At 42.4% G+C, this 25,448-nt stretch overlaps 1 protein-coding gene and 1 long non-coding RNA gene across 4 annotated transcripts in view; one reads left to right on the top strand and one right to left on the bottom strand.

Moving 5' to 3' along the window:
* The window catches only part of LOC310880131 (uncharacterized protein), a 408,118-nt gene that overhangs the window by 29,602 nt on the left and 353,068 nt on the right, over positions 1-25,448 (bottom strand). The gene's annotated exons all lie outside the window — the stretch shown is intronic.
* Positions 254-8,830, top strand: LOC310900895. Its single transcript, XR_014585446.1, has 3 exons — positions 254-4,076; positions 4,818-4,986; positions 5,091-8,830. It is a non-coding gene; the product is annotated as an uncharacterized lncRNA (long non-coding RNA).

Genomic DNA, 25,448 nt, shown 5'->3' with positions numbered 1-25,448 from the left:
CAGAGCGCCGCCGGTCCCCCCCTGCCCTGTCCTCCCCCTATTCTTTTCCAGCCCCCCCCCCCCCCCCCCCTTTCTGTCACCATGACGAGCGCTCTAGGAAAGGCACTCGATAGAGGTTATTAAAACGGACACAAATCAGCTAAAGATTTCCAGGTAAAGCCCAGGGGAACCCGTTTTCTTTGCCGCGCTGGACGTGTCAGGGTGCGCGCTCGCATGTGCGCGCCGGAGGAACCGGGGAGGGGGCGGGCGGGGGGGCGGGGGCCCGCAGGGGATGGCCCTGACCCCACCGGGGCCCGGGGCGGCCGCCGGGAGGGCTGTGGCTGCTTTCCCCCTGCAGGGGGACCAGGAGCACCGGGGCCAGAGAGCTCCGAGCAGCCGCTGGGGACAGCCGCCCTACCGCCGCTGGAGCTCCCTTTCATCGCGGGCTGGAGCTAATCCTCGTAAAAAAAAATAAAAAAGAAATATTGATAGTAATAATAATAAACGCTTGACAGCTAGAGCCCTGCTTGTCTCGCAAAGGCTCCAGAAAGCCCCCCGGGTTCAAACAAACCGTAGCACCTGCTGCGAAGACTGGACCGCGGGAAGGTTGCCTCGCCGGCTGGTTTGCCTTGCTCAAGGCTGGTGCACCCAGCCATTAGGGAGCCCGCAAAAAAAGTACTTTTCTTTGGAATTTCAGCCGCCGCCGCCGTTTGCAGACCCCTACCCTCGGCTGGAGGCTGAGGGGGGGGCAGTGGGGAGCGGACGGGCGGGGGCTGGCGACCTGGCATCGAGCCTCACACCCTCATCGCGGGGGGCTTCGAAGCCACCCCTTGGCCAAGGCACGGCGCTCGCCCGCCCCTTCCCCGCTGTCCCCAGCTGCCCGGAGGGGGCGAGAGCCCCGTGGGTCCCCGGGGGGGCGCAGGGGCACCTCTGTGTCCCTCCCTGCTCGCCCCTTGCGCTGCCAGGGCGCGCCCGTGTGCGTGTGCGGAAACACTTTCTTCCCCCCTCCCCCCCCCCTTTCCTTTTTTAAAACCACCTCCCCCCCTCTTTTAAGTGGATTTTTGCTCTCACTTCAATAACACGCCGGCACTAATTAGCTGCAATATTAAGAAACGCTGCTAAATGACAGTTTTATCGGGTTTGTGCAGATAGGAGGAACGCGGGGACCCAGCGCAATACCCATCCAATGCGTTCGGCGCTGGATCCCCGCCAGCAGCCACCGCTCTCCCTTTTTATATGGAAAAATGGCAACATTTTGGAAAGCAGCTTTAAAACTTTGACTTATATTTTACATGCTAAATAACGGGGAGAATGGCGACGGCGTTACAGAAAGCTTCAAACCCTGCAAATATTTGAATGGGGCTTTTTTGTAAAGTAGAGCAGCTGTCAGTCAGCTGGCTTTGACAGCCTGCCACAATTTTGTCATTTAATAGTGGGTGTTAGGCTAAGTGCAAAACACTCTGGCAAACAGATGTCAAACCTACATCTCATATAAATGGGGGTTGTAAAATTGAGTTTTAACCCACATATAGGGTTTTAAAAAGCGGTGCCAGTGTGTAAACTGTATACCAAATAGAGATGCTGACAATCTCCCGTGTGGGCTTGTTATTTAAAGTAGGCTTATTTAGAAATCTGACCTCCAAATTATGCTAAATCTTCCTTCATTTCAAACAGTGGAATATGAGAGCACTGCTTGGGAAAGTCGAAATTAAGGACAGATATGATGGCTCACTGAAAGGGGCTGATTGCCGTATATACTGAAAAAAAAAAACAGGGCTCCTCATTTCCTCCACACGCCGTCGGTCTTCCCAACATGAAGTGCTTGAAGAAAGGAAAGAAGAAAGGCAGGAAGGAGGCACGAAGGGAGAGAAAGAAGGGAGAGAAAGAAGGAAGGGAGAGAAAGAAGGAAGGGAGAGAAGGGGGGAAGGAAGGAAGGGGGGAAGGAAGGGGGGAAAGGGGGAAGGAAGGAAGGAAGGAAGGAAGGAAGGAAGGAAGGAAGGAAGGAAGGAAGGAAGGAAGGAAGGAAGGAAGGAAGGAAGGAAGGAAGGAAGGAAGGAAGGAAGGAAGGAAGGAATGGCTAGGCAGGGTCCAAGTTCTCAGGGACCACTTTTTTACAGCGTACTCGAGGGGCTTGCTTTGGGAGAAGGCGGCAGGGAAGGGAAAGACCACGAACACAACGAGGAGGCAGCGGCACCAGCCTGCGCCCTTAGGGCGAACGGGGCACCCTGCGAGAAGGTGGCCGGAGCCGGTGCAGGCGGTGTCAGGGGACATTAGGAGCGGCAGCGGGACAAATAGCGCTCACCGCAGTTAGTCCCATCCGAAGTCACGCTTCGACAGCCGCTTTTCTTTCAGGAGCTCACGTTTCCAAGATTTGTCTCTTCGGCGAGATGTGGTTTTCCCCTGTGCTTCCAGGAACCCCCCTGACAAATGTCCTTTGAACATTTGAAAGTGTCATAAATATACCAAAAATTGTTCGTTGCCTCAGATGGCTAGAACGAAGCAAGAAGAGAAAAGATGGTAATTCATCACACAACTCGTATCGTATGGATGGTAACAAATTCCCCAGGATAAGTCTGCACCCACATTATCGTTTCGGAAGCTAAACGTGTTGCTTCCTAAACAAGTCGACATGAGGGGATTAAATGAAACAAGCGTATTTAGAATTGCTCCTATTATTAATTAACCGTAGTTTAGACGCGCTCAGCTGATTTCCTTGCCGAGCACTCAGTTGCAAGATCTGCACGGTCCTCGCTGATGCTAAACGAGTGGAGGAATGCACACGGGGCGACTATTGATGGCACAGTTACAGCTGTCCGCCGTCTTCGAGTCCCATTTGCCCCGAATTCTTCCCCCCACCCTCCAAAATAACAACGACAGGAATAAATCCCGCAGGCTCCTCTGTCTGATTGCAGCGTTCCCCTTTTTGCAGCTCTGCAGAGCCCCTTCGGACCCCACGTTGGTGGATGCGCAGCGAGTGCCCGGGCCGCTGGCTGAGCCCCCCAGGAGCAGGGGGAGGGGGGATGCCCACGACCCCCGGCCGGCTGCGGGAGGGGGCTCGGGGCCGCCCCCAGCCGGGGCAGCAGCCCCGTATTTTTCTTTTTTTTCCCACCGGGTACGAAATCAGGCTGCGGGGAGAAGGTAGCGGGGGATGCTCGGGTCACGCCGGCTCCCATGCCACCGCAGCTGCGTGCCTGGCATCGGGAGAAATCGTGACAGGGCAAGGCTTGTTTTCTCCTGGCACAGCCTCCTCCGAGTTTTTAGAAGTCGGCTGCAGCCGCAACTCTGCCGAGCAGCTTGCGAAAGCGCACCGAGTGGCTCTGCGGCTCTTCCCCGGGTCCGGGGTGCAGCCGGGGACGGTCCTTTATTCCATTCCCTCCCGCAGGAAAATGCCCGCAGCTATTATCCAGCCCATCTGCCCGAAAAGAAAGGCTCTGGTAAAACCGCGACCCTGATTTTCCAGCAACAAACTGACCGACAAATCTCGAACAAAATATTTACCGAAGCTGCTCCTTGATAGATAATGAAAAACTCCCGTTGCCACCTAAAAATGGGCATTCTGTTAGCTCTACTGTTACTGCTTTTTTACCAGTGTACTTGTACGAGCCCTTCATTGCTTTCCAACGCAGACACAGCTGCCGCGACACAGTTCTGAAGCTCAGAAGTCAAAATACAATTGACCTTAGATAAATAGATTTTCTCAACTGCACCGGTTTTATTAAGTCTTGAAATTAAGTCCGGTGACTACCTGGCCATCCTAAAATTGCTCTGAGACGTGGATCTGCGCTGTTTCTAACTGCAGTGTCATCAGAAATCCAGGCACTCAACTTGTATTTATTTCTGTGCTTTGAACACTAACATTAGTATTTCTTCAGGGGGAAAAGACTATGGCACAAATTCAAATGATAGTTCTGGAAAATGACTCTAAAATACCATGGGAAATTGAAATAAAGATGATTAAGATTTTACCATTTAAAGATTAAATTGGGCTTGTGCTGTTGAATTGAAATACAAAGATGGTTAAAATTGTGTCTTCCTTAGCTCAATTCCTGTGACTTCAGTGGACTTATGCCTGAGCTACACTGGAAATCAGAGTGAAGGTATGAGATTTGTAACATGAAGGCCACAGCTTGTAAAAATCAACAGGTGAAATCTAATTATATTGCTTTACAGAGCTCAGTATTCACTATTTGTGTTGTTTCTCTCATTTCATTTTAGAGCAGCAGATAGCCATTGAATTGTTTTCTTAGTGGTTTGTTTTTTCCTTGCATCTCAGATTTGCCCCTGCATTGAATACGTTCTCAAGTCTGAACCACACTGTTCAGGTGCAAAATATACCTTGCATGACCAAGGTGCTGATCAATTTTTCAAGTGGCTTGTGAGTAGAAAATATGGGGCGGGGATAAGGCATGCCACTGCAATGTGATCCAGTCCTTTGAGGAAATCATTAAATTTGAAGCTAGTGCTGTAAAATGGAGCTTAGTCTAGCATCAGGCTTTGTGTCTTATCAGAGAGGAAAAACTATCACTCCTGGTTGAGGAATGAAGTGTTTGGATGCTTTGTCATCGCTGTCACCTACGAGACCACTAGAACATTTTACAGCTTTAAGAAGTCAGATTCTTTCTGGGCATTCAAGCACATGTACCAAAAGGTTTGCTTTTTACTGTGATGGCAAAAATGTTTGCCCATGTTTTATATGCATTTAACATTATTTATTTGTGTTTCTCAGAGGAGGTGATAGTATACTGTCCATTTGATGCCCTAGCTATAAATGCAAATAGAGTGTATGTATTTTGTTCTATTAACTCTTATGTTAGTTTCTAATGCAACTAATGTTTCAGTGCTGGAGAAGTGCTTTCTCAGGTCATCAGGCTGAGAAGACCATAATGAAGTCTTGCTAAGGCAGCAACTGCTATGAAACTATTTGAACCTTTCAGCTCCTCTTCCAGCGAAGATGATTAACTTTTGCTGACCACCTCAGCTCTATCATCAGGACTGCTGCTGATTCAAGTGGGTGAAATTGCCTTTCTGTTACCTTAGGTCCAGCTGTGTTGTTAATTTGTTGCCTCAAACTTCACCCAAGTGTCCTGATACCCTGATTTTCCCCACTGCAGAAATTCTGGTCCTTTTACCGAGATGGACATTTCATTTCCTTTGTGAGGAAGCTGGAAGAAGGACAGAGGACAGTTTGGTCCTGATCCCTCTCCTTGTAGTCAACTCAGACACGAGACAATCTGAACTAGGAGCCACAGATTCATTCCCTGCTGCAGCTCACAAAAGCAGTACATGTGCATTGAAATAGTGGAGGCAACTGCGTGTCACCAATGGCTAAGAAACAGCCTGAGGTCCTTGGGTAAGTCCTTTAGAATCCAATATTTGTAGGGATTCAGGATATTTAGAAACAAAATTTTCACTGAAGTTAATGGAAGCTGTACCTAAATCATTGGATTTAAGCCCCCTTGAGATGAAGATTTGAGACATCTGACTTAATCTCCTCGAACCTTCACTGAACCTTGGCTACTCTGGGTTGTTCCAGGAACACCCAGGAGCATCACAGAGGAATTACAAGTATAAGTGCACCAATACTTTTAATGAGAAGTAGAGAGGTAACAAACGTGTTAAGGTTTCTGAATACTATTTACCACCACTACACTAACCATGAAAGTGGGAAATAATGTTCAGAATATCTGAGGAATGTTGCCTAGCTTGAAAACATCTCTGCTAGTAATGTGATGACTGTCTTGTGGAGTTGTGGTTGCTGGGAATTCACACTCTGATTTTATGGAGAGATAAAAGAGTGGAGTTTATATGGAATAAACCCCTTTTGAATAAAACAATCTGCATAAATGCTTTAAGAAAGCCTATAATTATGATAAAAATGTTGCTCAGAGTTAAAATTATGAAGCAATCAAAATTTATAAACAGTCTCTCATCGACTTTTAATCATACTTTCTCATATACAAACTGTAGAAAACATATAGTAGCAATATATAACAATACACATTTTATTTTCAGTAAATTAGGGTCCCATCCCATACTCTTTAATCAGACAAAGCTTGACTTGTCAAGCTCTTCTGGAGTACTCTTAAATGTTGAAAACCACATAAAGCCCACTAGTTTCATATACACTCAGCCAAGGCTTTATCCTGCTAGTAGCTGAACACCCCTGGAGAAGCACTGTGCACCCTTTGGGCTAGATCCAAAGCTTTCTGTGGTCATATTTCCACCAACAGGCTCTGGATCGGGACCTCTTCTCCCACTGCCTTCTCTGGGGAAACTTTCTCAGTGTAACATGGGATATGACCCATATTTCCCCTGAAATTACTTTGGAGTCATTGCTCTTCATTTGTATTTCATTAATGAGAATGGTTAAATTATATGCATCTTCTAGGACTTGGATGGCAAGAGATATTCAAAGGAAGGAGTATTTGCAATGGGAACCTTGCCAATTTGAATGGTAGCCTACCATGTCTATAAGCTCCATTGTTTCCTTTGAGCTGAACTAGCTGAACACATTCAGGACGCGTTCTGACATGCACTCTGCATGCCTCCCTCTGAGTCATGAGAAATGCTATCACTGATATGTCAAATTAATGAAATATTTGCTTCTAACAATATACATATATATATATATAAAATCACAGCATTGCTAGATTTCTTTCTGAAACAGAATAGCATGCAAACCCTTGCACCTGGATTCCTTATAGATAAAATGAGATGATAGGCTAACTGTTCAACTCTCCTTAATTATCAGAATAACCTTTTCTGCTAAAACATTGATTTAAATGGAATTTTCATGTAGGCATATTAATAAGGAATAGCTGCAATGATTTTCACAGGGTTTACACCCTTCTAATGGAAGTCAAATAATGTCCATAAATACACTATCTCAATGCTCTCAAGAAGGCAGACCCTTGTGTGACCTTATATTTATTCTAGTTTTCTTCAGGCCCTTGGGAGCTTGTCCACATTTCCATGATCAAAAGTCTGAACCAAAGGTCCCCGGGAGGGTAAGTGGCAAAGAGGACTCCAGAAGTCTCCTTCTGAAGTCTGGGGGGAAGAATCCAAGAAATGCTCATCTTTTCAGTTTGAGGAGCAATATGAATGTTTTGAGGCTTTTGAAAGAAATGATGTTGTATTTTGTATCAGTTCTACATGTTTGGAGGGGAAGCATATTTTGGGCTTGAGAAAATAAAACTTAAGCCTCACCTATAACTGGATGATTTAGATGGCAGTATATATACATATATATATAGAAAAGGATGAAGAAGCACTTGCATGCAGTTTTATATGCATTTTTTGATAGAATTGGGATGTCAAGTAATGGCATTCCAGGACATGTTTGTTCCATCCAAAATAAATAAATAAATAAATTTATTTGAATTTGATTTTGAGAGAGAAGATTTTCTTTTTTTCTTTTCACAGCTCATTTTTATCACTTTTGGGGTATGCCTGCAGAAGAATTGTGTAGAAGTTATCTTCTGTGGTTAATATGATTAATATGTCATTCTTTTTAACATAGACTTCTTTGCTATGAACTTTCTATATTTAACAGTCTATAATTAATGAATATAAATTCTCATCTTGTATCTACACATGGGCTTGAAAATGTAGTTATGTTTCCCACAACAGCAGAGATAGACGAGTGCATCATGAGTAGTCTCTGTAGGATGGAGGGGAAAAATACTCCAAAGAAACCTAAACAAACATAAAGTATGAAACCAGATATTCCTTATGCTTACATTAAAATTATATTGAAAATTGGGAGCATGTACTACCAAACTAGGCTTCTTTCTGTTTTACAAACTGTAACATTTGTTTAAAAAATCTAGAGCATAATTGTAAATTCAAATTTCCTCCCCATTCTTACATCGACATTTGTGTTTTTCTCTTAACGTCTCCCACATGTTAATGCAGCAGCTTCCTAGCCCTCTTGTTACTTATCGCATTCAACGTAACAGTTTAGCAAATTCCCCAATTGTGTTCGTGCTCGCTTTCACAGACATGGAGAGCAATTTGATGTGTCCTTTTAATGAGTCATTTTCAAGCAAGGAGGAAAACAGTGGTTGGGGAAGTTATTAAAGCTTTCTGCTCATTGATTTTAAGGCTCTCTACTGAAACTATGTTGCTTAAAACCCAGCTTGTTTTGTTAGAAGGGTTATTCAACCATCTTTTCTTCTAAATCCTAAGTTTGAAGAACTCCAGCTTCCTTCAACTCCTTTGCAGGATCTGCAGTTTTGTCACTAATTGACTCTGCAACAGAACTGTGGCAGTGAAATACAGGATTTCATTTTAAAAAGTTTTTAATACTTGGGCTCCAAACAGAGAGAATGCGAAACCACCTGTGGATGGCAGGGCAGATACCAGTCCAGCAGGGACAGGAGTTGTTCTCTTCATTTGTGGGAGGTGTTGACTCTAAATCATAATGGTGTCAATATAATTATCACTTTTTTTTTTTTTTTAACCTGTGCTTCTGCTGATCATTTCAGCGATGTGTTTAATGAATTTATCTTGGTTGAATGCTGAGGTGGACACGGGTTCGAACGTCTGAGAAAACTAATTTCAGAGGATGTTTTCTTCAGAGGAACAAGGAAGTCAGGGCCCAAAAAAATGACTGTGATAAGAAAGATCTGCCAGATCTGCACTGTCCACTGAGGTCACTCATACTCCTACCTGTGGTCATATGTGGTTTCTTTTGGGGTTTCATTCACCTGACAGGGCTTGGAAAGATGGAACATACTCAGCTTTTCAATAGATGCACCAGAAAATTACTGCGCCACGTATGCCAATGGGTGCCCTGATCTAAACCTTCCAGAATTATGGCTGCTGGGTGTACCGCTGAGCATGTGCACCCTATGAGAATGCATACGGGGTGGGGGGGTGGGAATGTTCAGCAAAAAAATATAAAAGAAGGTGTACCTGGCACCGTGTTGTATATAAGTGTATTGCACAAGCATTCCCACATATGCTTTGCATTTGGCAGGGGCTGCGTGCAGTGCGTGCATGCAAGGGATGCATTTTTGGTCATCCACTTTTGGCCATGCTGTTGGGGTACGGGTGCATGCTGGGGCCCTTGGGAAGAAAGGTTGCAGGACACAAACTGCCTGAGAGATTCATCTAGAGTACAGCTCCCTCCCTGTGGCAAGATGGGGGAGCAGGACACAAGAAAGAGGCTCCAGGTTTGAATCAATGTTTTTCTGGACTGGATCTTGCCTGCTGCACACATGCTAAGTTTTACATAGGTACAACTTATTTCTACTAATCAGTCTCACAAAAACATATTTTATTAGAATAAGTGACTGGCAGAAGGCAAAACCTGTAGGACTTACATGAGTAAAAATAAAAATATATTTCAAATATATATGTTTTATTAACTAAAGAAGAGTTTTACAAAAACACTGATTTCCCACAATTTAGTGAAAATATAGATGAAATTGGTAGCTGAAGCTACTGGTAACCATCATTTATGGAGCACAGGCTTAAGAATATATTTTCCAAAATGAATAAACAAAATGCCAATTATTTATTAAAAATACTAATTCAATAATAAAAAAAGTTTTAAGTTTATTTTGTGCATTAGCAAAATAACATTGGCTGTACTTAAAGTCTGTATAGAAGAATGACACAGGTCATTGTGAAATCTTAAAAGTCTTACCAAACAGTGAAACCACTGCAGTACATGCTGAACTACTTAAGACAGACATGAATTGTCCAAACGAAATAATTTGATACTGGCTGTTTTCCACATTTTAATTAGCAAGAACAGATGGCTGTTGCATAATCCTATTTAATGTCTGTGCTTGGTATCTCCCAAATAGCTCAGTGATTAAGTTCATACCTTAGTGTGGCTAAATGCATTAGCTGAAAGCAAACCACTAAGATTCACTTTCTGACATGGGCATAATGCAAGCGTGTTTCCTTCCACTAACCTGAGAGAAAAGCCTCTATTAACTCATAGTCTGTTGGTTGTGAAGATGCCCAGAGGTATTTTGTATAAATGCATATTGATGTCCCATGCGAGTTTTAACTCCCCAGCAGAGTTTCTTTGGTAACTGAGATCAGAGTGCCCCCGTTACATAACCACCATTTTCAACACATACAGCCTAATCATGCAATTGATCACTCTAAATCAAAGGTTTGGGAATTCTCTGGACAGCTCTTTGCAGCTAACCCTTGCTGTGCAATGGGTCGTGCGGGCCTGGCAGCTACCAGAGGTGGCATTGTACAGGGACAAAGGAGGGTGGGTAGGGAAGATGTTGAGCTCTGCAGCCCAGCTGCCTGTCTTACAGGGTCCTGAGGCACAGCAAGGCTGTGAGCATCTCTCCTCCTCCTCGTCATTGCTGCTGCTGCGTTTGGCTGCTATTTACCGCAAAGCAACGAGTTCTATTAATTATCATCGATAACAAGCTACACCCACATGTGTGTGCAACATGAAAAAAAGTAAACTCTCATCATTTAAGCCTGCTGGTATCACAGACAGCAAAGTTCTACCTTGCATACCTAGTAGTATCTTTTTTCTTTCCTTTTTCTTTCTGCTGATTTCATTGAGGTTATACGATACAAGTTACATAGTTGGCAACTCATTCCTGCTTCCTTATTTGATTCTTAATGTTCAAAGGCTACTTTGTTCAGTGTTCATGTAAAAGGGCAGTGCTTTAAGTGTGTGCTTTACTGCATTAGGATGTATATTTTAAGATGTTTAACTGTTTCTTCGTATGAGAAAATAAACTTGCTAGTTGCACAGCAAGGGTTTGAACAGTTCATGTTTTTTTTTTTTTTTTTAAACTTACAGTGAAATGTACATGTGCTATGGTAAAAAGCAATTCTAAGTGGTTACAGAAGATTTTGATTTTACTATCCCAGCTCAATTGCTCTCACTTAAAAAACAAACAAACAAATGAACAACAAAACAGAAAAAAAACCAACTCACACCCTAATTATATGTTATCTCTCCAGCAATATATTTTGTTACAGAAGTCTTGAACATCTCCTGTGTAGCTTTCTGTGCATTTTAATAAAATGTAAAAAAATTTAAAGGAAAGATACATATCTCAATTTGTTGCAGTATTGTATTGGATGACAGAATTTATGGATCTCAGTGAGGTGTGTACATATGTTTTTATAAGGAATAGCTGGTGTGAAATGGCAGGTTTGCCTGAAAATCAAAGCAGTTCCTTCTATGACTGGCAAATTTACAAGGAACTTGATTAATGTCTTTCCCTACTGCAATCTGCAAGTCCTGATTTCATAGTGATAAATACTAATTGATTTTTGCATGGAATTTTTGGCATCATCTCTCCACCTGGAACTTATGAAACCTCCATTTTATGAAAACTCCACATACTGACACTGGGTCTCATCCTTCTTATTTGTATGATTCTGTCTTATTTTCAAATGAAATAACAGTCTCTTAGGTGAGGCCTAGGTGGAAGCACATTGTGGAAGAACAGATATATAATCTCATGTTTGGTTTTCTATACAGAAGTCATTTTCATGAATATAATTATTAGAGTTTAGTAAAAAGAGGAAACATCAACATGGTTCTGTGTCAGCACTGGCATCATTTGCTGAACCAAGACCCCAAAAATCTCACCAAAATTTTTTTGTCATTGCATTGTAAATTAAGGACAGCCTATTTCTTTCTGAAGGCCAGCAATGGTAACTGTTGTATAAATGATAAATAGAACTGAACTTTTAACGAGTCCAAGAGGCCTTCTTCATGTCCTCAAGACATTGTCTCTGCAATGCCTTTGTCTTTACCTGTAAAATGTTGCTGCTGCCAGTTTCACTAAGTCTGGCTTTCACTCAGGAGGCAGAAAGAAACACAACTCAAGCCCAAGCAAATGTTTGTGGACAGGACTTGAGATAGATGTGTCATAAAAAAGATACCTCTCAAATCCTAAAGCAGATTTCATGGTCAATATTCACCGGTCCTTTCTTCCACAGACCTCCTGCTGGATATTAAAGAGACTTCAATGACAGAAAACAACTGTACAAGTTATTGTCATGGTGTATATTGGAATACGTCTAGAATTAATTTAATACTCCAATGAAGAGAAGGTGAAGAAGCAGTACTACAGACAATGTAATATACTATTACCCCGGGGAAAGGTTTTATATATATATATATATATATATATATATATATATATTTGATGTCTTTATACACTTCTGTTTGTGTGTTTTATTTCAGGCAAACTCCATGTAGAAATGTATAAAAAGTCCCCTTAGCCCATCCATGTCCAACAACTGCAAGAAAAAAAAAAAAAGTGTTCAAGGAAGTTAGATTCATCACGGGGTATTCTGTGCTTGCTAATTTTTTTTTTAATGTTCATTTGGAGTAAAGGCATGAAAATAAATGATAAGGCTCTTTTCTTTATACTTTTATGAAGTCCTTACGAAAGTAAAAAGTTTTTGATTCCTCCAAGCAACCATAAGTGTCTAATCTGGGATGCTTGATATCCAGCACAGAGAAAGGAATCTTATTTGAAATCAGGCCATTCTTAGCCTCCATTTCTACTTCCTCCATTACTCCACTCCTAAAGACAGTTTATGTGTTAAGCTCTGCATCACCAAGAAAAGCAAAGTATTTCCTACAGACATGGGTGTACGTGGAGAGTCCTTAGGAACTCAAGTGTCCCTCACATTGAATGCCTTTTCTCTGTCGGCCTGGCTTGGAAATAAAAGTCGAAACATTCTCTCATGAGAATCAATGGCAAATTCAAGAGAACACAGAAAATAAAAACATAGTCCAAGTAATGAATGGAATAATTTTGTTTGGTTTGGTGTATGGACTCAGTAAATCTCACTTATATAAATGTGTTTTGAAGTTAATTATCTACTAAAATTTCCATCTAAATATATTAAAGAGACATTTTCCTCTTTCTTATTCTGCTGTGAAGTCATTCTAGCATCCAAATGATTGAGCTCTGGCATAAAGCCATTGACATTAAAACGAGGTGTAATAAAGAGAAAAAGGTAATTGCCAGAAGGTCAATGAAGAAAAAAGGGAAACAGCTGTCCTTAATTTAACAATAGCGCTATTAGCAGTGCTGGGAAGTGAAATAGTTGCCAAAGAATGGCCATTTGGATGACCCGCATTGAAGAACCTGAAAAATAACGTCATTTTCTGAATTTCAGATAATCAGAATCAAGTTGCAGATGCTTCTGTGATTGAAAATACATACAGACAAACTGAGTGGCATTAATTTCATGAAAAAGTCCATATGAAAGTCAATAGAAAGAAAGTGTTTTTTTTTTTTTTTTTTTTCCCAAGGGCACAACTGACTTTTTCCTAAAGTACCTGTGTAAAATGCTGTTCTCTAGAACTACACCTAATTTTCTACATTGGATATGAAGAGACATGGAGGTAACAAGTTTATGTATGGATATCTAAAATTGCATTAGTTAAGTCTCATCAAACATCTCTCTGATGCTGGAACACCAGCAGCTGCATAGGTGGGATCAGGGAATAGCATCCTTCAACACCTGCCAGCTGCTGTCACATCAGGTCTTTAGCAGGGAACACTACTACTGTGCAGCGACACTACATACACATAGCAACTCCGCCAGCCCTTGGTTGTGTGGGTTATATACAGGGTGTATTCTGTGGTCCCAAACTTGGAAAGAGGACTCTTGTCTCATGATCTGCATCTGTATTGGGTTTACGTGGCAAGGTTTTGGTGGTGGGGGGATTCAGGGGAGGCCTCTGTGGGAAGAATCCAGCAGCTGCCCCATGTTAGGTAAGGGCCAGTTTCAGCTGGCTCCAAAGGGACTTGCCGCTAGCCTTAGCTGAGCCAATGAGCGATGCTGTTTAGGCCTCTGGGAGAGAAGATTTAAGAAAGGGGGAAAACAAAACTGCTGTGCAACAGCAGCTGGGCAAGAGAGTTGAGAAAATGTGAGAGAACCAGCCTTGCAGACCCCCTGGTCAGTGCAAAAGGAGGGCAGGAGGTGCTCCAGGCACGCAGCAGCAGTTCTCCAGCAGCCTGTGGAGAGGCCCCTGGTGGAGCAGGCTGTCCCCCTGCACCCATGGGTCCCACGTGGAGCAGATCTCCACGCTGCAGCCCGTGGAGGAGCCCCCGGTGGAGCAGGTGGATGTGGCCTGGAGGAGGCTGCGGCCCATGGAGAGCCCCCGCAGGAGCAGGCCCCGGGCCGGAGCTGCAGCCCGTGGAGAGGAGCCCACGCAGGAGCAGGGGGTCTGGGGGGAGCTGCCGCCCACCCGTGGGGGACCCGTGCTGGAGCAGTTTGCTCCTGGGGGATGGACCCCGTGGTACGGAGCCGTGTGGGAGCAGTTCTGGAAGAGCTGCTGCTTGTGGGAACCCCCCACTGGCTCAGTTCTGGAAGGACGGCATCCCGTGGGAGGGACCCCATGTGGAGCAGCGGCAGAGAGTGACCATGAAGGAGTGGTGGGGACAAAGCGTCATGGACTGACTGCAGCCCCTATTCCCCGTGCTGCTGGGGGGTAGGAGGTAGAAGAGGGAGGATGGGGGGAAAGGTGCTTTTAGTTTCTTTTGAGTTTCTCACTGCTCTAGTCTGCTAGTGATAGGCAGTAAATTATATTAATATCCCTATGCTGAGTCTGTTTTGCCCATGATGATAATAGTTGAGTGATCTTCCTGTCCTTATCTCAATCCTTGAACCCTTTTTGTCATATTTTCTCCCCCTTTCCCTTTGAGGAGGGGGAGTGAGAGAGTGGTTGAGGTGGAGCTCACCTGTGCAACTGAGTAAAACTACCCAGCATCTTTCTCCTACTCAGTTTGCTCTTAACAAGGACATTGAAGAATAACTGATTTCCTCATGTTTCCTTAAAGATAAATTAATCTGGCAGCCGACTTTTTCTCCAAATTGAGTGTAATGTTCCTCCCCACTGTGGGGGATGCTTCCAAATATTCTGGAGAGTGTAAGGGATGTCTTAGGTCAGGTGGGAAAAGCTATTGGTATACAAGTAGGGTTGGTGTTTTTCTTTTTTTTAGTACAATTATACAATTAAAATTAGACAATTAAAAATTAGATTCCCCATCCCCCGATTTTTTTTTATGCTTTAATTCAGTTATCATTTGTGATTACAAATCAAAACTAACAGCTCTGTGTATGCTGGAATAATATTCAGTTCTTAGGGCTAAAGTCAACTTCCTGTGGCTAATGCCAGAACTTCAAACACACCATTAGAATACGCTCTTTCCCTGCAGCACTTTGATTAATTAAATTTCTAAATGCAAATTGTTCAAGCTCCCCTGTCCTTTTTAAATTGCAGGAGTGCTTGCTGCTGCTATTAGTGTATTGAATAACTCTTTGGAAAATGTATTCCATCTCTTGACTTTGTTCAGAGGAGAAACAGAAATCAAAGCTTCAATACAATATCCAAGAAAACTAAGTCCCTTTCCTTCTTTGGGCCCATCTTTTCTGCCAAAGCCAAAGCAGCCTGAGAGTCACCTGTAAAGGTGGAGGTAGACTGTAGCTCAATGTCCCTTTATCCTAAGAGATTGTTCTGAATCATCTGCTGAGAATGGCAGGTCCTCAGAAACACCTCACTCATATCTTGCACTTTAGGCAGCACTCATGCATAGACAACTATCAATGTAATCTCTAATCTAAATTTGTAATCCAGAGAATCTCTGTAATTGACTGTATGAAATAGTCTTCTCCAAACAGTGAGACTAGAGTCACGCATACCAGATGGAATGAAACAGTTTGGAGGCCCTTGGCTCTCACTACTGACTACAGAAAGTGCCTAACCAGGATTACATGCTTAAGAAGGCTAAAGTTATGTGATTTGCACCTAGATCAAACCTGCTGTATGAACTACTAAGTTGGCTGTATACATCAAAGTAATTCTGAAAGGAGAAATTCTCAGGGAGCCATACTTTCTTATATTGGTTAGTGATTCATGAAGAAACCAAAGCAGGAGTGCAGATCTTTAACCCTGTAAAGCCTTAGATTTGATTTTATTGTTGACTCAGAAATATACACTGAGATGAAGCTCTCAGCTGTTACTAGAGCTAGTTATAGGTTTTATTGAAGAGAAACCCTCTTTATATACTCCGGACCCCTACAAACAGCTGTTTGTACATTGGTTTTTGTAGATGTTTCTCTAAAAGTGTATATGTCCTAATGCTTTTATGCACTTCTGATTTGCGGAATGCACTGCAATGCTGAAATTTGCTTTATTACAAAAATATTTTTCCCACTGTGTTTTTCAGCTATTTATACAGTTGAAAAAAATCATTTTTTGCACTTTCAATTCAATTCTGGACAACAGCCTATTTGCCTGGGTTATGGTCACCTGTAAACAGGCAGTTGAATGTGTTATGATATATATTCATGCATTTATTCTGTGATCGTAAATTTGTAAGAGCTCTTTCATGAGTACAGAATAGGAGGTTAGGCCTTTCTTCAGTAGAACAACCTATCTCATCCTCCTCCTTTCAGTACCTGTTTCTTTTCTACATACTTCTAGTTAATGTAAATATCTCTAACATTCTGTAATGGCATACCAATTACAGAAAGCACCCCATCAAACCACCAGCATTCATGAGGCTTTGATCTCCTACATGAAGCAAAACACAACACTGGCCTTTTTTTCTATCAAATTATTTTCCAGAGCTATCCTTGGATATGAGTATTTCTTATTCTTTATTTTCTTTAGTGAACAAGTGCTTATAAATCTCATGCTTTCAGTCACATGTCATGCTTTCAGTCACATGACATGCTGACAGTCATGTCAGTTTATTTATGTGAAGTTTTGCCTTGTCTGCTTCTATTTAAATACATGGAATAGATCCAGTTTTGGAATATGTCTTATCTATATTATGGTGTCTAAAGTATATGTCAACGTAGAAGATCTAGGAGACTTTCAGAAAGCTTGAAGTCCAGGTCTTGAAACACTTTTTGTACTGCTCATTTACTGTCTCAGTTAATTTGTTACCTTTATTATAAACTAATACTATTGCATCATCTGATGACACACGATGGTTATGATACTATTGCAAATTAACCAGGGTGGGAAAGTACTGAGCTCTTGATATAGGCATTGAGTATCTTCAACCAAGTCTAAGACATTTGAGTCAATTAGACACTCATGTTTGGGCCAAAGAAACTTAAAAAAAATCGTCTGTATGACTGTTTGGTATCTCTTCCTTTGTTGTCAAACACATCACTTAATCTACCGAATCTTCACACTTTTGGTATCTATTCCTACATGGTCTGACAGTCTTGACAGCTGTTTTCGGTCTTGCTGATCCCAAATTCTTGTTCTGTTCTAATGGCCTAGATCACAGAAAGCTATTTACTGTTCATTCATAACCATCACTTACTTCAGTAGGAAAGAACAGTGCCAAACATCTAGAAAACAGGTGGAGGGGCAGCCATAAGACATATCATTAATGATCAAAATCAAACCTGAACAGAGTTGAAATCTTGGCTTTGCTGGAGTCAATGGGAACTTTGATTTTAAGGGCTTTTCTTCTCCACATTATGGTTATATAAAGTGCTAAATATTCCTTTTTGTGAAATTTATTCTCATTCTTTTTCCTCCATGCTCATTTAATGGACACATGAGTACAGAAGGGAGGAAATATATGATGCCATAGTGCTCAGAGCCAGTCTCTGATTAAGTGGCCTAAGTGAATCAGGCCTAGTAACACTAGTAACAACACTAGTAACAACAGGTGGGTCTCCATCTCATTTATACAAAAAATCATTTGTGCACTAAAATATGCTAGGGTACCCAACAACCTAATCTGCAGCTACACATGCGGGTTTTGGGCATGGTTCGTTTTACAGTTAAACACATAAACATATTTGTCGTACTAAGGTAAACTTGAGCTTACTGAAAACGTTCTTCTTTTCCATGTGTTGTCAGTGAATGCACAGGGGAAAATTACCCTTTCTATATGTTGAAAGATACATCAGAGTAGTTTTGTCTGTTATTTAATAATTTTTAATATATGTCAAGTGGTAAAATGTGTGTATAAAAGAATGATGAAGCATGAAATTATTCATAGAGGGGAACGTTTTGCACCAATTTATGGAGATCTGTCTCCTCAGAGTGATCACCCTGATAACTCTGGGGCCTGCAATGTGAGAAAGACATAGACCTTTAGATCGGTACTTCTGTGAGTTGTCCTATGCTATGCAGGTCATGGATCTCATTTAATGTCTCCATATGTAGACAGAGCAGATGTCTGTGCTCTTGCAATATATTTGATACCAATGGCAGAAAGAAAGGCAGAAATCAAAAAGTTATGTTGATATTACCAAACACAGATATTTCAGACCTCCAGGTAGTTTTCTCTGTCATTTCTTTGCATAGAACAATATAAAAGGAATGGCAAAGACAGAAAATATTAAGGTCCCCACGTTAGCAAGGAAAGTGGTAGAAAGGGAACACAAATATAACCATAAGCTGTTTGGGCTGCTGTTTAAAAGAGAACACCTGTATAGCAAGCGTAGATTTTCACTTAACCAAAATGAAATCAGATTACTGGTTTGCAAAACTAATTTTTATGTGTGTAAACCAGTTGTGGGAGGAAAGAGGTACTAAGGAGTGCTGAGGTCCTGTTAAGGCATCTCTTGGAGATCCAAAGGTAGTTGCATTTTCTTATCCTTGGGTAATACCCAAGGAAAAAAAACACTATAGCAGTTACAGATAGATTGCGGAATACAAAAGTAACTCTCTAAAGATCATAAAACATGTAAAATGGAGATAAAGATAAGATCAGAGGGGGAAGGCTGTTTAAAAATAATAAAGGAGCTAAATAAACACTGGCACATAGAAAAAAAGATAAAATTTATGTAAGTGTCTTTGCACCATTACAGGAGGCTTAAAAACAAAAGCCAGGTTGCCAGGCATTGGAGGAGAACCTATAATCTTCATTATCAAGCAAGGTGTAGTCACAAAACAATGGGACATGGTTTGTCATGCATATAATCATACAGAGAGAACAGATGGTGAAAAAAGAGGTGTGGGAGTGACCTCGTACCTGAAAAAAAAATAAAATCCACAGACTCTAATAATTTCTGAATAGCATAGGTCACATGATATAGCACAGACCTCCACACAGAAGCCTTCAAAACTCCTGTATGGGAGCTACCTCAGCACTTACATCAGGAGAAGGGCTTTGGGTTAAGTCCTTCCACTAACAAGCACATCAGGAGTTTTGCTATTGGCACCAGTGAGTTTAGGATTTTATTGCCTTTACGGGGTCCTGAGGCTGCTGGCACAGCCCTACCCACTCTAGGTCTGTGCAGCATCCTCCTCCCTGAGCACTCCCGTCTGGCTGGCACACCACCAGGCATCCATCCACCAGCTGTGAGTGGAGCAGCCATATGGATGGAGAGCTGGCAGGAGGTCGAGCGCCACATGCTTACAGCTGTCCCAGGACAGCTCAGAGCTGTGTAGTTTTATGGGACTGGGAGTGCAAACATTATTCCCAGAGATGCAAGAGGTAATTGAACCTCAGTGCCTTAAAGAAAGAAATAGAAAGCCACTGTAGTGAATAACAACAATGGAAACACTATCCATAACATTAAAGATGAAACCACAGACTGAATATGTACATAGCTTATTAAATTATTGATAACTCAGTATACTTTTTTTTTGGAATAGCTAATTCTAGAGAGAAAAATAAAAGAACCTATTCCTGAAATGATATTATCAGTTAAAATGTAATCTTTTCAGCTCTTCTTCCAGAAGATGATGTTTTAATTACTACATAATGCTGGTGAAATAATCTGAAAATTTGTAACAGGAAACAAGTGTTGCTAGAATAAATTAAACATGTCCATAACACATTGTCTCATCACCACCATAAGGACAACCAAGCAGCCTAGCTGGCAGGTCTGAGTGGCCCATGGAAGCTTCTGTGGAGGAAAATCCCTGGGTCAGAAGCATTTGGCTTCCTCCCCTCCTCTGAGCTTGCCCCATGGAATGGGGTGCAGACCCATGCTCTCCCAGGGGCATTCCAGGAATTCAGCTGCAAGCTGTCCGTCACAGGCGGCATCATTTAAACCATTGTATTTTGAAAGTAAAATTGTAAAACTGTCTTAAAAATCAGTCAAATAAGAATGCTGTCAGTTCTAAGTATCTACTGACACCAGGGGAAGAAACAATGGAAAGGGAAGCTGCCAGAAGCCAAAGGTGAAATCATCCTTATCAAGATGGAAGAGATATCAAATGAGGAGAAAGCTGTGCCCTGGGGGGATAATTCCATTTGGAATAGTGTTCTGCTGGTTCTTTGCTGCTTCTGTACCTGAAATTTCTGGTAAGGCTGGTAGATTTAACCTGAAGTTATTCATGTGAATAATTGTTCAAACTCACATTCTGTTAGGACAGAAGGGAACACATGGGCCCCAGTTTTTTACAGTCATTGTTATGAAGGGGTTCGAAATTAACACAGAAGAGGGAGGCTTAAGGAAAATTAAAGAGGCTGTTTTCCTTATTCATAACAAGACGTATCTGGGTTACAGTTAAGTAAGTACATCCTGGCTTCTTGCCTTATACTTCCTCTCCAATCAGTAATACTTATTTTTTTTAGTAAAATCAACTGTTACAGTGAACTGAACAGGCAAACATTGTTGCCATGGCTCTTGAACTGATCAGCATAAAGCATTGTTCACCCTCAGACCTGTTATTGGTTTGGGGGAAGATACACAGTCAATCACAGAATCACAGAACCACAGACTGGCCCAGGTGGAAAGGGCCCTCTGGAGGCCACCAGGCCCAAGCCCTGCCCCAGCAGGGCCACCCAGCGCAGGCTGCCCAGGCCCACCTCCAGGTGGCTTTTGAAGACCTCCAAGGAGGAGACCCCACAGCCTCTCTGGGCAGCCTGTGCCAGGGCTCCTCACCCGCACAGCACAGAAGTGCTCCTGGTGCTCAGAGGGAGCCTCCTGGGTGCCAGTTTGTGCCCAGGGCCTCTGGTCCTGGCACCGGGCACTGCTGAAAAGAGCCTGGCTCCATCTTTTTTGTACCCTCCCCTCAGTTATTTATAGGTATTGATGTGATCTCCCTGATTCTCCTCCAGGCTGAGCAGTCCCAACTCTCCCAACCTTTCCTCACAGGAGAGTTGCTCCTGTCCCTTGACCACTTGGTAACCCTCTGTTGGACTCTTTCCAGTATGTCCAGATCTCTCCTGTACTGGGAAGCCCAGAACTGGACATAGTACTCCAGGTGCATTTTTGCCAATGCTCGGTAGAGTGGTGTTCTCTATGCCAGGTGGTGTTCTCCTCAGTCCTGCCAGTGAGGTCAAAGGGTGTGAAAAGAAGGACTCTTAGTACAGGTCAATACTACAGAATTGATGTTGTCAAAAGGGTTTATGGTTTTTACGAACATGGGACTGTGTTTGAGGATCAGCATCTGCTTGGAAGAATCAGGATGCATGTCACTAAGTGGGCAAAGACATTTTTGCTGATAAGATGGCTGACCTCATAAGGAGGACTTTTAACTAGGAAGGGGAAAGAAGGGAGGGGATACCCAGCAGCTCTGGGAAAGAGTGTTGGACAGGGTTGCTGAACAAAGGGCACAGTGTGATGTGATAAGGAGCGATCACAAAATCAACAAAATGGGGATGAAGCAGAGTCAACTCCAGCACTTGCAGGTTGCAAGGAAATGCCTGCAAAGTGCTGTTGTGGAAAAATCCCCCCCATACACACGCTTTCTAGGAACACAACTTGCTGGGGTGCCCCTTTTAAATGCCTGTACACTAACATATATATATATGTATAGGGAATAAGCAAGATAAGGTACAGGTGAGTGTATGGTTGCAGGGCTACAATCTCATTGGGGTCATGAAGATGTGGTGGGATGGCTCCCATGAGTGGAGTGCTGGAATGGAAGGATACAGGCTCTTTAGGAAGGACAGGCAGAGGAGGCAAGGAGAGGGCATCATCCGCTATGTCAATGAGCAGCTGGAGTGCATGGAGCTCTTCCTGGGGATGGATAGGGAGCTGACTGAGAGTTTATGGGTTAGGATTAAAGGGAGGGCGGGGACAGGGGACATTATAGTAGGGTTCTGCTACAGGCAACCTGACCAAGAAGACCAAGCAGATGAGGCCCTCTACAATCACCTCATCTGAATATTACAAAGGTATACACTACCCTAGGAAAACTTAAAAGCACGACTTTAGGAAAAACCTAAAAGCACAACTTGTAAATTCCAAAGGTTCTAGAGATGAAAAAGGCCTCAAATTTTGTGTTCAGACTGTAGTAAATGTTACTGTATCTGGCAAATGACCTGGAGGGAGATGGTAGCTTTGTCATATCCAGCTCCTCCAGAAGATTCCCTGGGCCACTGATAACTCCTCTTACACAGTTAGGCTAAGCATACTTTACTCTGGGTGATAGGAGCATTACTGTCATGAAAGATGGTGATAAGTATGTGAGGACCTGCAGAGAACTCAAGTTACATGACCTTTACTCAGTTTGCAGTAACAGGTTAACTGGAAGGACCGACCATTTACACCAGTGGTGAGGACTGAAGACAAGTGTAAGATTTCAAAAAGTCTTTAGTTTGGGATAGTGTCTAGCTGTGTATATTCTGAATTGCAGTTATAAAGTGTTCTTCCTCCACTCCTAAAAGGCACATCTAAGAAAAACTGAAAAGAATCTATAGTGGCCTAAGTTTGGTTTTGCTGTCACTACCTTTACAATAATGGTGTAAGGTGCCAGTCAGAAATAAGGGCTTTTGGAAGCATATAGGAAGATGTAGTCTCTGCCACAAAAAGACCTTATCATCCCAGAATTATCCATAGGGCCCAGTCTGCAATACACATATCCCTTTGAAATATCTGTACTTGAGGGTATCCCTCAAGAGGCATCTCTGCAATTCTCTATTACATGCCACCCCACAAGCTACAAAGTCAATCCAGCAGTACTACATACCTTTCTACAAGTTCTTGCTTTGAAGAGAGCCACTGTTTGGAATAATGAAAATGTTCTCAGATGAAAAGAAAAAAAAAGGCACGATGAATGCATTTTACGCTTTGAAATTGCACAGTTGTCTAGCTGAGGAGATGCATTTGATGGTATAAAAATTTGATGATATAAAAAACAGGTAGATGAGCATACTGACATTGCATTTCAGGTCTGCCTATGCATTGTATCTTTCTGATGGGATATGTTCTTGGTGCGCTGGCTTCATGGAAGAGTGAGTGCTTTACTGTGCACAAGTTCCCTGGGGCAAAGAGAAGGTTAAAAACCACACTTCACCCCGAAAGGTTGGTGCTCAGTTGCAGTCTTTGCACTTAGGTGGTGTATAGACAATTCCATCGTATCCTTCTCCAGAGGTGCACACCACTGTCAGCTGGACACAGAGGAAAATAACAGCAATAAACTACAAAACAACTGGAGAAAGAAATGACATCCCTGCGGTTTGGGTGCATTAAATTCAACTGAGAGGCTTATTTGTGGAACATTGTCATCCTAGGCTCCCTTTGAAATCAACAGAGAAGAACAGGCACTTCCATAATGTGATTCAGATGAAGAATGGACTCACTTTTTCTCTGGAGGTTTCCTTTCTCTCTCAATTACCTTTGCAGAAGTCCTTGAACAACTCTGTTCCTAATTAGGCAACTATGCTGCTACAGTCTCAGTTAGATGCTTAGCATTGGGTGTGATAAGTTCAGGGCTTAGGTCAGAATATGGCTCACATGGTTTTGGTGCTTAATACATATTCAGGTAGAATTTAAACACTACAACCTATACAGTCTGTCAACCAAGGCCGCTTGACCGAGTGTCTGTATTAAAAATTAACAGTAAAGAATACTTAAATAGCAGTGACAGCTGGGACCGAGCCTCAGGACTCTCTCATGCCTGCCCTCACCAATGGGCTGCAAAATCAAGTTCCCTCTTACCTATTCTCTCTCTGCTCCATGGCCTCGCATAGTGAGCAGAATGAAGAACTTCTCTAGCTTGATGGGTAGGCTAAGCTCTGAGGAAAAGGGAATTGCGGTTCAAACCCCTTCAGTCTGAGAAAGGCTTAAAATCCATGTTTCCCACTTCTTGTAAGAGTGTTCAAACAATGAAGTTATTCTGAAGTGGCTGCTGCCTCTTCCTCCTCCATCATTAGCTGCTTGCTCTCAAGAGAGGACTCAGTGCTCTGGATTTCAAGTGGATGGAGGTGACCGAGGTTCAACACTTGTTCAGATCTAAACTGAGAGGTTTCCCAGGTGATTGGTAGGTGGGAGTTTCAGTGACCTGCTCAGGCAGTGGAGAGAAATAGGGTCTCTGCTGCTTTGAATGATTTCAGAGGTGACTACCTTTCCCCACCAACTGTGTTTGGAATTGAGATGCCTACCTCAGGTACACTGAATCATCCTGCTGGGCCAGGGGCTGCCTGGAAACATGGCAGCACCAAAGCTGAGCAGTTCCTGTTGACAGTCTGAACATTGCCTTTATTTCATTACACAGTTCTTAGCCATTTCTCTTTGGCATGTACCGAAGAAATGGTGTTTCTGTGACAAAAATATTCTTCACCTCCCATCATCTGTTAATCATAGCAGTCTAGAATAGAGGAAAGAGTGCTTTCAGCAAAAGACACCCGAAACATACTCAAGGTGATTGAGAGCATTTTTTTCATCTTTCAAGATTTCCCTTCCATGAAGAATTGGTATAGTTGTTTGTGATCATGCTATAGAGTGCACTGGAGGACTGGGAACATACATGCAGTTATGTACTGAATGTTTGCCGGCCTACGCTTGACATACTCTAGTCCATCCTTTGGCATAGTAATGAGCATAACAGGCAGAGAAAGTGTGTTCACTCTGCTATAAATAGCTAGTTGCATTAAGTATAACATTTACATTTGCTTGTAGTTGTCTGAATTCAGAACAAAATTCGATGCACTACACTCATGCCAGTAGATCCTCTATCCCCCCCCACTTAATTGCAGTCTTTTTTTTTGCTAGCTACTTTTCCTCTTCCAGTCCTCAGCATGCAAATTATGCCCACTTTCACATATTTTCTGACCAATTTAGACCTAAAATTTATGCTGCTGTTCACATCGCTGCTGAAATTGGCTCAGAGCTTTCCAAGGGAGTTGCACTTGTTGACAGCAGGTATGAATATATTTCTTGGATTTGAATGCCTTCGTGTGAAAAAAAAATTGCAGAGCACTGTCAAAGCTGTGGCTGATATACTGCATAAATGTATAAAGTAAATAACCATACTTACTATGATGAATTCTAGTCTTAAACCCTAATAACCACCTTTTGCGGGTAATGAAGTTGCTGATCTTTTATGTGGAAAATATAAGCCTGGCACCCTAACATTTATGTTCAAAAAAAAAAAAAAATCAAAGGCTGGTTATCAATATACTTACTTAAATCCTCAAATTCTGTATATGGATAGGTGGTTAAAAAATTACCAATTACTGCAATATCATGATAGGTTCTTCCAGCAGGAACATGAAGCAGGAAATCCCACAGGACAGCTGGAGTCCGAGAACTATTTTAGACACTTTTTTTTTTAGGCAGAAGGT

This window comes from Anser anser, assembly GCF_964211835.1.
Source record: "Anser anser genome assembly, chromosome: 1".
NCBI lineage: Eukaryota > Metazoa > Chordata > Aves > Anseriformes > Anatidae > Anser > Anser anser.
Note: the sequence above shows the minus strand (reverse complement) of the source record. Positions and strands in the feature narration are given on the sequence as shown.